General features: G+C 41.6%; 1 pseudogene; it reads left to right on the top strand.

Moving 5' to 3' along the window:
- The first annotated feature begins 3,427 nt into the window (after positions 1-3,427).
- The window catches only part of LOC124968130 (olfactory receptor 7A17-like), a 20,040-nt pseudogene continuing 9,900 nt past the window's right edge, over positions 3,428-13,567 (top strand).

Genomic DNA, 13,567 nt, shown 5'->3' with positions numbered 1-13,567 from the left:
TGGATTTGAAATAGCTGGTAGAGAAGATTCCGATTATTCCCAACACCCAGGAGTGATCAACGTTGAGGTGATGGAGTTGTTAATTCACTGGCTGATTATCACACATGGCTCACATGCATTCAAGGATCTCACTGTGCCCCAAACATACACACAACTATCATTGTTGTTTAAACTTTAAAAATATTTTTAAAAGAGATCAACACCATGGCCTAAGTATTACATAGCAAAACCCACTGAGAAAAATAAGATAGAGTCCTGCTTCACCCAGTGACCAACCCTGTGAAGACAATGGCCAGAGAGGTGCAGCAGCCTCCAGGAGGCCATCCTCCTGCTCTCCCAGGAACAGTGGGGAGAGCATTTGTTTTTCTCAAAGTTTACTTCCTTTCACAGATTGTTGGCTTGTGACATTCATCTTTCCCACTAAAAATATATCCTTTTTGTTTTGATGCCTTATACTTTTGTGCGCCACCCAGGGGATACATGGAAGGTGGAATCAAGGAAGCTTCTCCTTCCTTCCAGTGTCCCAGGGACAGTCCCCCCATCAGGTCCATTTAGCAACCCCTTCTGTTCATTGAGAATTTTTTTTTGTTTCTTTAAACACAGGGAAGATAATGGCCATACAAAAATGGATCACCAAGGTTACCTGTGATGGGAGATTGACAGACTGCAGTTCCTGACTACCATTGTTTTATTCTTTAGAGGAAAATTGACATGCTAACCACAGTTTCCCTGTGTATGCACTGCCTTCTCATTGTGTGGTGAGAGCCCAGGATGGCACATGATGCTCTGTGTGTGTGTGCGTGTGTGTGTGTGTATGTGTGTGTGTGTGTGTGTGTGTGTGTGTGTGCAGGCACACATTCCCACACATACAGGTTTCGGAGCAAGGGGCCTGGGCTCAATGCGTAGACTGTCCAAAACTTCGATGCCTTCACCTAATGACCATTGTTGACTTTACGATAGTGTAAAAGCAATATGCATGTCATAGAAGCAGAGGTTTGAATCTTGAGTTTAGGTCTTTCCCCAGGCTGGTGGTGCGTAATGCAATTCTGTCTCACGATGCTGTACACTGATGGCCCAGAGCTGGACTCCAGGTCAGCCATACCCTCCTCAGGTGAACACCTAGACTCCAGGGCTGCTGTGCTGCTCAGCTGGGAGGCTGGTGGGTGGGGCGTGTCAGTGCATTGCTGACCTGTGGGGTCCCAGCCCTTCTGATGGCTTCATCAGGACATAGTCCACCATCATCCCTGAGCTTCCAGGGCTACATGGAAGTCCAGGGCTTCCAGGACTCAGAAAAACAGGTGAAACTAAGTGACAGTGCACTTCAGTCCAAAGGAAAGTTCTGCAGCTGATTTATAGTGTGAATGCAAAAGTTTTGGGCAGAATCATTTGTCTTAATGTTTCAGTGGCACAAGACAACTGCACCCTTCAACGTGGTAAATATGATTTTAAATGTATTTTAATGGACACATAACATTCCTACCTATTTGCATGGTACAGGATAGTAATTTGGAAGATGAATTCAGTGTGAAATGAGCAAGTCAGAGTGGTCAGCATTGCTTCTCCTCCACATTAGTCACTCCTACATGCTGAGAATCTTCAGGCTCCTGTAGTTACTGTGAAGTGTGTGGAAGGTTGCTGTGGCCACAGTTCCCCTACTGTGCTGCAGATCCCAGAGCTGGCTCCTCCTGGCTCTCAGAGTTTGGGAGCTATTGTCTCCCCTTCTTCTGTCCCCTCCCACGTACACTTCCAGTCTCCAGTGACCACGATTCCCCTCTCTTCCTGTGTAAGGCCAGGATTTTAGCTTCCACACATGAATGACAACAGGCTTTGTTTCCATGCACACAGCTGCAAATGGCAGGATTCATTGTTTCTTAACTAAATACGATTCTGTAGTGTTCTGTATCTGTCCTCCCATTGACGGAAACATTTTCTTTTCTTTCTCTATTCATCCCATGATGGACATCCTGGTGGATTCCATATCTTGGCTCTTGTGAATAGGCTGTGATGAGTCCAGCCGGCAGATGTCTCTCATGGATTCATAGACTTTGCATCTGCACAGAGTGGTTTTCATTGTCTTCAGTCCACATCCCTCTACACTCTTCTCCTATTGTAAGTTAAATTAGATTTTTTTCAGGTTACCTCATTTGCTTTCCACCAGAGCCTTATGCACTGGGTGACATTAGTGCAACATTTTACAACTAAAGTGATGGAGTTTCAGAGTGCCTTTCTATGTTCATGCAGTGCTAACAAACACAACACTGGGGCTGAAACTGTGAACGCAGCATGCTGCTGTCAGCTCTGAGATCTGAGGAGCCACACACAGCAGCTCTCCTCAGGTGTAATCATACCTTGTGATGCACGCCACCAAGGAACTGTCCTACAAAAGACATTACAGGGAGAATTGCCTTTTAAATTGATTTCCCTGTTTAATTCATACATAATAATTGCATCTATTCATGGTGGACCGTGTGAAACTTTGCTATGTGTGTCAATGTTTAATGACCAATTCGGTGTGATCATCCCATTCATGTCTTTCAGCATTTGTCATTGTGAGTGACAGGAAAACTCAGACTCCTGTTTTCTAACTATTTTGAAATAAATGAAACATATGGGAACTCAAGTCCCCTGCTGTGCTGTGGAACACTCAGACTTCATGCCCTCTCTGTGGCTTTTACCGTTAAATAGCCCACCCATGTCCTCCCCTCCCTGCTCCACTTCCCAGCCTCTGGTCACTGCTCTGCTCTCACCTCTGAGCCATCCCTTTCCCTCTTACTCTTTCCTGTTGCCACTCTGGCTTCCTCCCTGGCCTTGGACGTCTGAAAAAGGATCTCCCTCAGGGCCTTGGCATGGTCTTTGCCTCCTGCCAGATACTCTTCCCTGACAGCCTGTGGCACTTCCTCTGTCTTCATTCAGATTTTTTGTTGTTGTTGTTCAAATCTGATTTGTCAACTTCTTTGATTTTTGCCAAAAGTGCAGTTTTAGAAAAACACTTCCATCTATTCTCTTCTTTTTTATCTTATTTCTTTTTTTGCAATTATCTCCTCATCTGGCATGTTATATAATTTTCAAAATTTGCTTATAATTTTCTTCATCTTTAGATTGTAGGGACATCAGTTTTTTGCACTGTTCACACATTTTCTAGATTATTCCCAGGACATTGTAAATATTCAACTTTTTTTCTTTAAGTACATTAGAGATTTCTCAGTATAATTCTACAGTATGTGACCTCTTGAGGAAATGCTGAGAGATGGGAAGAAACTTGTTTTAAAATATGTAGGTGACGCCTTGACAGGTGACCAGATTCAGATGAAATATAAAAATGATGCCTTTACTGTAAATAAAAATGAGAGAAAAATAGAAATTAAACAGTAGAAATGCATCTCCTTTCCCTCTCTCTTTCTCTCTCTCTCATAGTCACACTAACCACATGAAACCAATGAATGACACAGAGATATCAGAAAACCTCCTTCTGGGATTTGCAGAGGACCCAGAACTGCAGCCCCTCATCTTTGGACTTTTCCTCTGCATGTACCTGGTCACTGTGCTGGGGAACCTGCTCATCATCCTGGCCACCATCTCAGACTCCCATCTGCACACGCCCATGTACTTCTTCCTCTCCAACCTGTCCTTTGTGGACATCTGCTTCACCTCCACCACCATCCCAAAGATGCTGGTGAACATCCAGACACAGAGCAAGGCCATCACATATGCAGGCTGCATCACCCAGATTCATTTCTTTGTACTCCTTATAGAGTTGGACATTCTTCTGTTGACTGTGATGGCCTATGACAGGTATGTGGCCGTTTGTCGCCCACTGCACTACTGGTCATCATGAAGCCCCATCTCTGTGGATTGCTAATTCTGGTGTCCTGGGTTGTGAGTGTTTTATATGCATTGTTGCAAAGTTTAATGGTGTTGCGCCTCTCTTTCTGCATGGAACTGGAAATCCCTCACTTCTTCTGTGAGCTCATCCAGGTGGTCCAACTTGCCTGCTCTGACACCTTTCTCAATGAGGTGGTGATATATGTTGCTGCCATCTTGCTTGGTGGTGGCCCCCTCACTGGCATTCTTTACTCTTATTCCAAGATCGTTTCCTCCATCCGTGCAATCTCATCAGCTCAGGGGAGGTACAAAGCCTTCTCCACCTGTGCTTCTCACCTCTCCGTGGTCTCCTTATTTTATTGCACGAGCCTAGGTGTGTACCTCAGTTCTGCAGTGACCCAAAACTCACGTTCAACTTCAACAGCCTCTGTGATGTACACTGTGGTCACCCCCATGCTGAACCCCTTCATCTACAGTCTGAGGAATCAGGACCTGAAGAGCGCACTGAGGAGCCTCTTTGAAAGAGAAAGATGAAACATCAATTGACCAAAACTGGAGAAAAGCCCATGATTGCAGGACTCAGAGTCTCTGAGCCAGAAACTGGGTTCTTTTCAGAAAGTGGAAGCAGAACTTGCTCCTCCTACTTTATTTGTGAGTTTCTGTTCCTTTGATTTCCACCTCTGCATGCAGTTCGACTGCATCATTCACTTTATGACACTTTCTGATGTCTCTGAAATCCAATCCTCTCCACTTGTCCTTCTTCAACTTTCCCCAAATCATTCCCATCTTTGGAAAAGTAAGACTTGCAAATTCTCATTTATCACATAAGATATATTTCTAGAAATAATTTAAGCTCAAATGACATATATCATGCTAAGTAATTGTTTATTTCACTGAAAATAGTCATAATATCTATTCACTTGTGAAATATATTTAACAAGAAAATTTAAATTTTTATAATTTTATTGTGGTGGAAAATCTGAGAAAAAAATTTGGTACCACAGATTGAACTGAGGGATATTTACCCATCCAGATTCCTGTTATCTGTCTGAGATGGAGTCTTGCTAAGTGGCTTACAGCCTAGCTGGGTGCTGAGGCTGACCTTGAACTTGCAATCTTTATGCCTCAGCGCCCTGAGTCACTGGGATAGCAGGTATGCAGCACCATGCCTGGCTGACAATAGGTTTTCAAGTGTGTGTTCCTTGCTGTATCACTTCCATAAATTACATTCCTGACACGGTAGCCTTAAACATACCAGGGTGTTAGCTGGTCATCAGGTTTTATCCTCATCTTTTGGATCCTCTTTTTATTTCACTGTGGTGTCCACAGTACTGACCATAGTCATGGACAAACCTGTCCTCACAGGTATCTACTCTACCATTTCCACAGGTGCACAATTTTATGTGCTTGACAACTTTTTGAGATGTCAGCAATAAATAAATTGTGACTAGATTAATGGTCATGAGTGGACAGTCACTGGACAGGGAGGGAGGTGGATGTGGCTGTAATGGGGCAACACTCGGAATCCTTGACTGATGGGAAACGTTCTGTATTTTATTTTGATGAGCATGTATTATTTGTAAACCTTCGTGAGGTTCAGCCTGGTAATTCCACACATCTACAGTGTACACTCATCAAATCCAGCCCCATAATTCAATATCTCCAACCCCCTACCAACATCTAGTAATCTCTATTCTACATTCAGGTTGGCATTTTGTTTTATTTTTTAACTTCCTCATATGAGAGGGACCACGCAGCACTTGCCTTTCTGTATCTGCCTTATTCACACAGCACAATGTCCTCTGGCTCCATCCACGTTGCCACAGTGACAGGATTTCATCCTTCCATGCAGCTGAATGATGTTCCATGTTGTGTAGGTGACACATTTTTCTCCTCCAATCATCTGGTGATGGGCACTTAGGTTGACTCTATAGCTCAGCTGTTTTGAATGAATCTGCAGAAACATGGGTGTGGATGCTTCTCTTTGCTGTGCAATTTCATTTCCTTGTCATCAGTGTAAATACTTGGCTGTGATATTTTGCTCAGTATTTTGTAGAAGCTGACTAAAGTGTCCTTGGATTTTTTGGCCTCATTTCTTAACAAGAACATGTCAGCTGGGGAGACAGCTCAGCTGGTAGAGTGCTTGCCTCACAAGCACAAGGCCCTGAGTTCGATCCCCAGTACCACAAAAAAAAAAAAAAAAACAATAAAACATGTCAATCTACAATTTTCTCCAAATAAAAAGTTGATTAAAATTATAAAAGAAAAAGTGAGTGTTGTCTGAGCATGCCATTTGTTCATAGTTAAAATTTCGACAACTTTTCCTTTTCCTCAAGGACTCATGGTTGCTTTTCACTTTCTCCCATGCAATTTTAGCTGCCATGGTCTATCCTGTGTTTAGAGTGACCTTATTGAGATCAGGTAGATGAGAGAGAACACTGTTTGCTGATAATGTAATGTGACTTTATGTCAATCAAGACGTGACATGTGCAGCAGACTATGGTGAAGTTTGCTTTGCAGAATGGTGTGAAAATGTTGGATATTGAAATAAGCAGATTTGGAATGATAAGAATTGCTGGCACCTGATCTTTCATTGTTCTTGCTCTCTCTGCTATGTAGACACTAAGGGAGACAGTACAGATGAATATTTGATTGTAACATGGCTTTTTCTTAAGTGAACATCTTGACTACCTCTCTTCTGCACAACCATGGGAAGCCCACACTGTTCTGTGATCTTGCCAGAGTTCTGCCACCTCATCAATAACATAGCAGTGTATTTAGTTTCTGTCATTCTAGGTCTTTCTCTATTACTGAAATCCTCCTCATTATTTAGAAATTCTTTCTTCACTCAGAATTAAGTCAGCCAGGGGCTAGTCCAAAGCCTTTCACTTGGTGGTGTCCTTGCTTCATGCACTGACTGTGTTAGTCAGTGTTCTGTTACTATAACAAAATAACTGAGATAATTGATTTATAAGGAGAGAAGTTTTATTCTGGCTCATGGTTTGCAAGGTTCCAATCTGAGGGACTGGCCCTGTGGCAGTGAGCACATGATGGGGGTCGCAAGCATGTGGCAGAGTAAAGCTGCTCACCTTATGGCCAGGAAATGAAAAATGAAGAGGAGGAGATTTGGGTTCGCACCCCTTTCAAGTGTGATCCCCCAGTGAAGTAAAACTTCCTACGAGAGCCCCTCTTAGCATTTCCACCACCTTCCAATAGCACCAAACTGGGGAACTGCCTTTACCCCGGTGCCTTTGAAGGACACTTAAGATTGACACCTGAGCACTGGCCTTGAGATCTACCTCAGTTCTGCAGACATCAGCTGTCTAGCATAACCTTGAGTGACCTTGGTGAAGATCACTCACATACTGAGCCCGTTGGTCCACAGTCTGAAGAGCAGGTAGATTAAGGGGACAAGGGCATGGGACTCCTCAGTGAAGGCCATCACAGGATCTGCTGAGTAGCAGCGTGCATGACAATGAGGACCAGAGAGCCTGACCTTCTTCATCCAGGCCTTGTTGTCTTATGCTTTTACAAGTTTTAAAGCAGTTCTCTCCTTGGGTCTTACTTCATGGTCTTTCTTGTCTTTGGTACAATTTATAAAGTCTCAAGTTTGATGAATATAACCTGGCATTTTCCCAGTTATCTACAATAATTTTTATTTTTGCTGTGCTGGGGATTGAACCCAGGGCCTTAAGCTTGTGAGGCAAGTACTCTACCAGCAGAGCTATATCCCCAGCCCAATTGTTTGTTTCTTATGCTGAAGAAACTACATGTTTTAACTTTAATACACACTCTCAGAAGTGATCCTCTGTTTTTCCTTTTGCCCTGGACACTCACTTGCAGAGATGTGCTCTCCAGTGATGCAAATGAGACCAAATGGAAGATTCCCTGCCTTTGTATGATTCTCTTTCCTTTCGGTCTCACTGAACTTACTGAATTTTACTACTCATATGCAGTATCGATTCCTTGAATTTCAGAAGTGTAGCTCTTCTGTGCTTGCAACTGTGATGTCTAGTACAGTTCAGGTAAGGAGTTTGTCCCCTGTGAATTCTTGTTGAATAGAAGGAAATTCAGGGGATGGTTGAAGAGAGAGGAGAGAATCTGGGCCAGAAACATACCCATAGGTATTTGTCCTAAGAGGTTTTGAGGCAGAAAAATACTCCAGACTCATGGAGGTAGATCTTGATAAGATAGACAAAACAGAGGGAAAGAAACCAGCATTCAAAAGAGGCACCTGCTCGTCCCCACTTTCCCTGGACAGTAGCACAGCAGTCAAGGCAGGGAACCAGCCTAGCTTCCCATGGCGGAGGCATGGAAAAGGGAAAAGCAGTGTGTCCATAATGAGTACTCTTCAGCCTTCAGGAAGAATGAAACCCTGTCATTCATAACAAAGTAAAGGGGGTGGGACACGTTGCCACATGAAAGAAGCCAGACAGCCAGCCCCACATGTGCTCTGTCCTATGTGGGAGCAAAGGAGCCTCAGTCTGAATACAGAATAGTGATCCCAGTGACTGGCAAGGAGGCAGTGGGAGGAAGGAGGGAGGGCAGCTGGAAAATGGGTAGCAGAACACAGTTCAGTAGAAAGAAGAAGTCCTGGAGTTCCACAGCTGAGTGGGGGAGGAGGGGCTGCAGAGCAGAACACCTTGTCCTGTGTTTTCTGAGGATCTAGAAGTGAGGAGCTCAAACCTGGGAACACAAAGAAATGACATGGAGAGGGAAAGGTTCCTTATGCTGTTTTGTTCACTGGACACTGTGTGCATGGGCTAAAGTATCACCCTGACCCCTGTTCACATGCACAATCACATGTCAGTAAAAATTAAATGAAGATTTAAAAACTATACTTGGCATTTGCCAGTTTGTTGGACCATGTTATACACACTGTGTCTGGATGTTCCTGGTCGCTGCTTGACAAGGAAGCAAGAGCTTATGGTCACCAGGCAACGAACTTGAGGTCACAGAGGGAAGGAAGAGGCCCCAGCCCAGGTCACAGAGGGGATGAAGAGGCCCCTGCCCAGTCTGTGTGGACCAGGCCAGGCTTCCAGACCTGAGGTTCAGTTGGCTCTAGAGAAGCTTTGCTGATGTAAAATTAAAGGTGGAGCAAAACAGAAGCTTCTGATTAAACTCCTGCTTCTGGGATTCTCCCCAACAAGGAAGGCTCTGTTTCAGGGTGAGCAGTCTTAGGAAGAAATCCAACACCAAGGTAAGGCACTTGAAGTTCCCTTGATTATTTTAATGTGATTGTTTTGTCTATTCATGAAATCAACACCTTTTCATGTTGCTGAACCATTTGTATTTATTCTTTTAGGTTAGTGGTTCTGGTGGTTCAAGGATCAAATCAATTTTTCCTTGGGATTTTAAAATTCTAATTGTTTTGAAGTAAGTTTATAAGTGTATTTTGTTCTTTGGATTTCATTTAATTTTATTTCATTATTAAGGTATACTTTATTGTCCATATTTGAGGTTTACGACCTGATGTTTTGCAGTAAATATAGGTAAATGATTGTAATAACGAGGCAGATTTCCACATTATATAAGATATCATGTATTTTCCCCTAGTTTTTTAAATTTAAAAAAATTATCAAAGTTTTTGGCCTGCACATTTTAAAATATTGTACAATTTTGTACAATATTTTTTACAATTATTTTGTACAAATCTTTTGTAAAATTTTGTACAATATTGTACAATTTGTAATTGTACCAATTTATGGGGTAAGGTGTAATAGTTCAATTCAAGTGTACAGTATGGAATGATCAAATCAGGATAGTCAACAAATCCATTTTCTTAAACAATTTCAGAAAAACTTATAATTAACACATAAAATTGTATGTACAGTGCACAGTGTAATAATTCAATATGTGTAAGTAGGATGTACTGATAAATGAAGATAATTAATGTTTTTATTCACTCCTTACTACCTTTGGTCTAAAACTTTAAGCTCCTTCCTAGTTATTCATAAAACATTAATATGAATTACTGTGCTGGATAATTTGACTGAACTCTTTCCTCCTATCTCACGATGTTTAGGTACCAGTTCTCCAACCTCCCACCTGCCTCCTCCTTCCCCACCCACCCTTCCCAGCCTCTCGTAGCCATTACTACACATTCTGATAGACTGTAAAAAATGCATATGTGAGACAGGATGTGGGATTGTTCTTTCTGCATATGTCCTGCTTTACTTAATAGAATATTGTTGATTTTCATACTTGAATCCACCCATCTGTTCTCAATTCTACCTGTTTTAGTTCTTCCATCGTTTTTAATTCTCATTGTATTAATCTATCATTTCTTGTAGAAATTCTATCCTCTTTTACCACTTGTCTGAAAATTCAAATTACAATGGTTATTCATGTAAAGAATGCAAGTTTATTTCCAAAGAATAATCATTCAAGCACCAGGCACTTCAAAAACCATTTGTCATGGATTTGGATATTTATAGTAGCATTGCTTTAATTGGATTGGATTTGTTTGGGATAATTCTCTCTATATATGTATAGACTGAAGTCATTTCAAATGTTTTGATAAACACAGCTTTATGATATACTGTAATGAAAACCAAATTAAATTTTCCCTTGTTACTCCATTAAAAGTCATCTTGTTCAGGTTTTCATGGTGGAAAACATCGCCAGGTTTCCTTAACAATTTCTCTCCATTCTTGGCTTTTCCCTCAACATCAGAACATGGATTTGGTTTGAGCTCTCCATCCACTCTGTCAATCACTTCAGTCAGAGATTTGCCATATCTATTGGTTTCTGTTTGTGCTGTAACCAACTGTCACCAATCAGTGGAATTTTAAAAGGATACAAATGTAAAACCTTCCATTAAGTTTAGAAATCCAATATGTTTTTAATTGGGATAAATATTGAGGTGTCTGCAGGGCTGTTTCTTCAAGTGGTTGTGAGGCGGAATCCTTTCTCTGCTCCTGGAGGCTGCCCACATTCCTTGGCTCATGGCCACCTCCACCCTCTTTAAGGCCAGCTGTGGCAGTTGAGACCTCCTCACATTGCATTACAGCAACATTGACTCTTCTATTTTTCTCTTCCATATGTAAGGACCTTTGTGGCAACTCTGACTTCCTCAGATATCCTGGGGTAATATCCCTCTCTATGGTCACTTGTCAGAAGCCTAATCTCTTCTACTCCTGACTAACTTATTCAGAGTTCTGGGAAGTGGACTGTGGACATTGCTTCAGGCATTATTCTACCCACCATCTCTCATGCCCCAGTTGTGGCCAAATAGCTGTAAGCTGAAGTCTGTTAGGTGGAGTTTTATGGAAAACACACATCCCATCATCCCAATGGACAAAATACATACCAGACAATATTGAGCAGAATAAGGCAGCACAAAAGTGCAAAATTCTGTTTATAAGAAGTTTACTTCAGTCAACAGGTAATCTTTGCTCTTATGATTCCAGAGAATAGATACCACAGGGGCAGAAGTAGCACCTGGAATTGATACCACAGAAGCTTCTGTGTGGCTGTTAGATTCTATTTCTTTTGTGAGTTCTGGCTACTTGAGGATATTCACTATGTGAAAACTCATTGAGCTGTTGATATAGCACTTTTCCCATCTGTGTTTTATACTTTATCTGAGAGGTTTCTTTTGTTGGTCTGTCTTTTGCAAAGACCTCCCTACAACTCCCTTTACACTTCATCCTTGACTCTTCTCCCAGTCGTCCTGGCTGGAATATAGATTTGATATATGGTAGTATAGCCATTATTCTGTGACCATGAGATTAGAAACACACATTGGGGATAATGTTGCAGAAAAACACCAGAAGACTATGTCCTCAATTATATCCAAAAGTTGCAACAATAGCCTTGAGTTCCTAGGTTTAAACCTGGGATATATACATAAATACAGAATTTGTTTCAGTAACTGGCTTGGCGATCTCTGTTACTTGTAACCAAGTATCCTCTATAACTAAATACAGACATTTGAGAAGATTGTAACAGGTCATATACACAAAACAGTTGCAGAAAGATCACAAATGACATATGCAGATCCATAAATCCATATGTGCAAATGACCATTCCATATAATGACTATCAAATGAAAGGATTTCATTCCTTTTTAATGGCCAAATATTATTCCATCATGAATGCAGGCCACATTTCCTGTGTGTATTGAATCAGGGCTGCTACGTGTTTCATAAACTCTTCTTGGCACACATTCATGCTCATTCAGTACATTTTGCTCTCAGCCTCTTTCCTGGTACAGAGGCAGATTTGTGTATCTCTGAAGGTCCTAGAACCAGTTCCCCATGAACATGGAGGGATGACCCTATTTTAATTTTTATCCTTTTCTCTAAGATGATCAGCTCCTGAGGATGAATTTGGAAGGAGTCATTCTCCAAGACTTAAGATGATCAAGATGAATTTAGGGTCTTTATTTTGCTTTGGCAATAAAATATGATGAGCTTGTTGGTGAGTCCCAAGGGACATTCAAGGGCATTTCTGCTGTTCTGTGTTGGAAATCTGCCTCTGCTGCTGACAAATCCAGACTAGACAGCTGGAGGAGAAGAAATCTGCAGAAGAAGCCAGTTCCTGTCAAGTCACCCTAGATCAGCCAACACTCAGCTCTGAGTCTCAAGAAAGCCCAGCCGAGTTTGGAAGAGGGACCCAGGGGACACACAACTCTCCACAGATTCAAAAGGGGACCAGTGAGCCCAGAATAACTCATCACCATGCACTTCTATTTGATGGTAAGACATTATATGAAACCAATTTGAAACACAGCAATAGTTAACACTTACAGTAAGTAAAAGGAAGGGAACTGAAAGCAATTAGAATAATCTGCTACTTTTTCTTTTGGAATTTGCTCTGATATTTAAAGACACCATTCACAATCACTCTCTTGTTCAAATTTATTCAATACAAATGTATTTTAAAATGATAAATGATGATTATTTTCCAGGGAAAAGGACATGCATGTTTGTGTGGGAAAGAGCATGCATGTTTATGATCTGAAATTGCATGTCTGGGCAGGAATTCAATTCTCTTGTGAGTCATCCATTGAACATGAAGACTGAAATGATCCCTGCACCTGAAGGAGACATAGAATGGATAATATTAATTTTGTTTGCTCAATACCACTGTAGTGTTATGACAACTTTTAGAAAAGGTAGGTGCGTCAGTCAAATGTTCATCATTGTGACCGAAATCCCTGACAAGTCAATTTCCATGACAAGAGTTTATTTTGGGATCATGGTTTCAGAGGTTCAGTCCATGATTGGCTTACACCATTGCTCTGGACTTGAAATGATGCCAAACAGGACAGAAAGGCATGGAGGAGGATAGGTGCTCAGCTCATGGCAAGGATGGAGAGAGAATGAGGAGCCAGAGATAAGATAGAATCCCAAGGGCCTCCCCCCAACCATGATCTACTTCCTCCAGCCTCACTCACTTGTCTACAGTTATCACCAAGTAGTCCATTCAAATAATCAATCCATTGAGTGGATTAATCCACTGAATAAATTACAGCTTTCCTCATCTAATCCTTTCATATCTGACATTCCTGCATTACCTAATACTGAACTTTGGGGGGATAACTCATATACCAAACCATAAGTGACTTCATTCAGAACATGTAAGGGTTCATAATTCTAGACAGCCCTGGAAATTTTCAGGCAGAAACAGCTCAATAATGCCATCAAACAATGCCAATCAATCTTTGATGAGCAAACCCCCTTGTACATGGGATCCAATCTTCCATTCCACAGTAATTGTATTTCCAGTATGAAAAAGA

Source organism: Sciurus carolinensis, chromosome 17, assembly GCF_902686445.1.
Source record: "Sciurus carolinensis chromosome 17, mSciCar1.2, whole genome shotgun sequence".
Lineage (NCBI taxonomy): Eukaryota > Metazoa > Chordata > Mammalia > Rodentia > Sciuridae > Sciurus > Sciurus carolinensis.
Note: the sequence above shows the minus strand (reverse complement) of the source record. Positions and strands in the feature narration are given on the sequence as shown.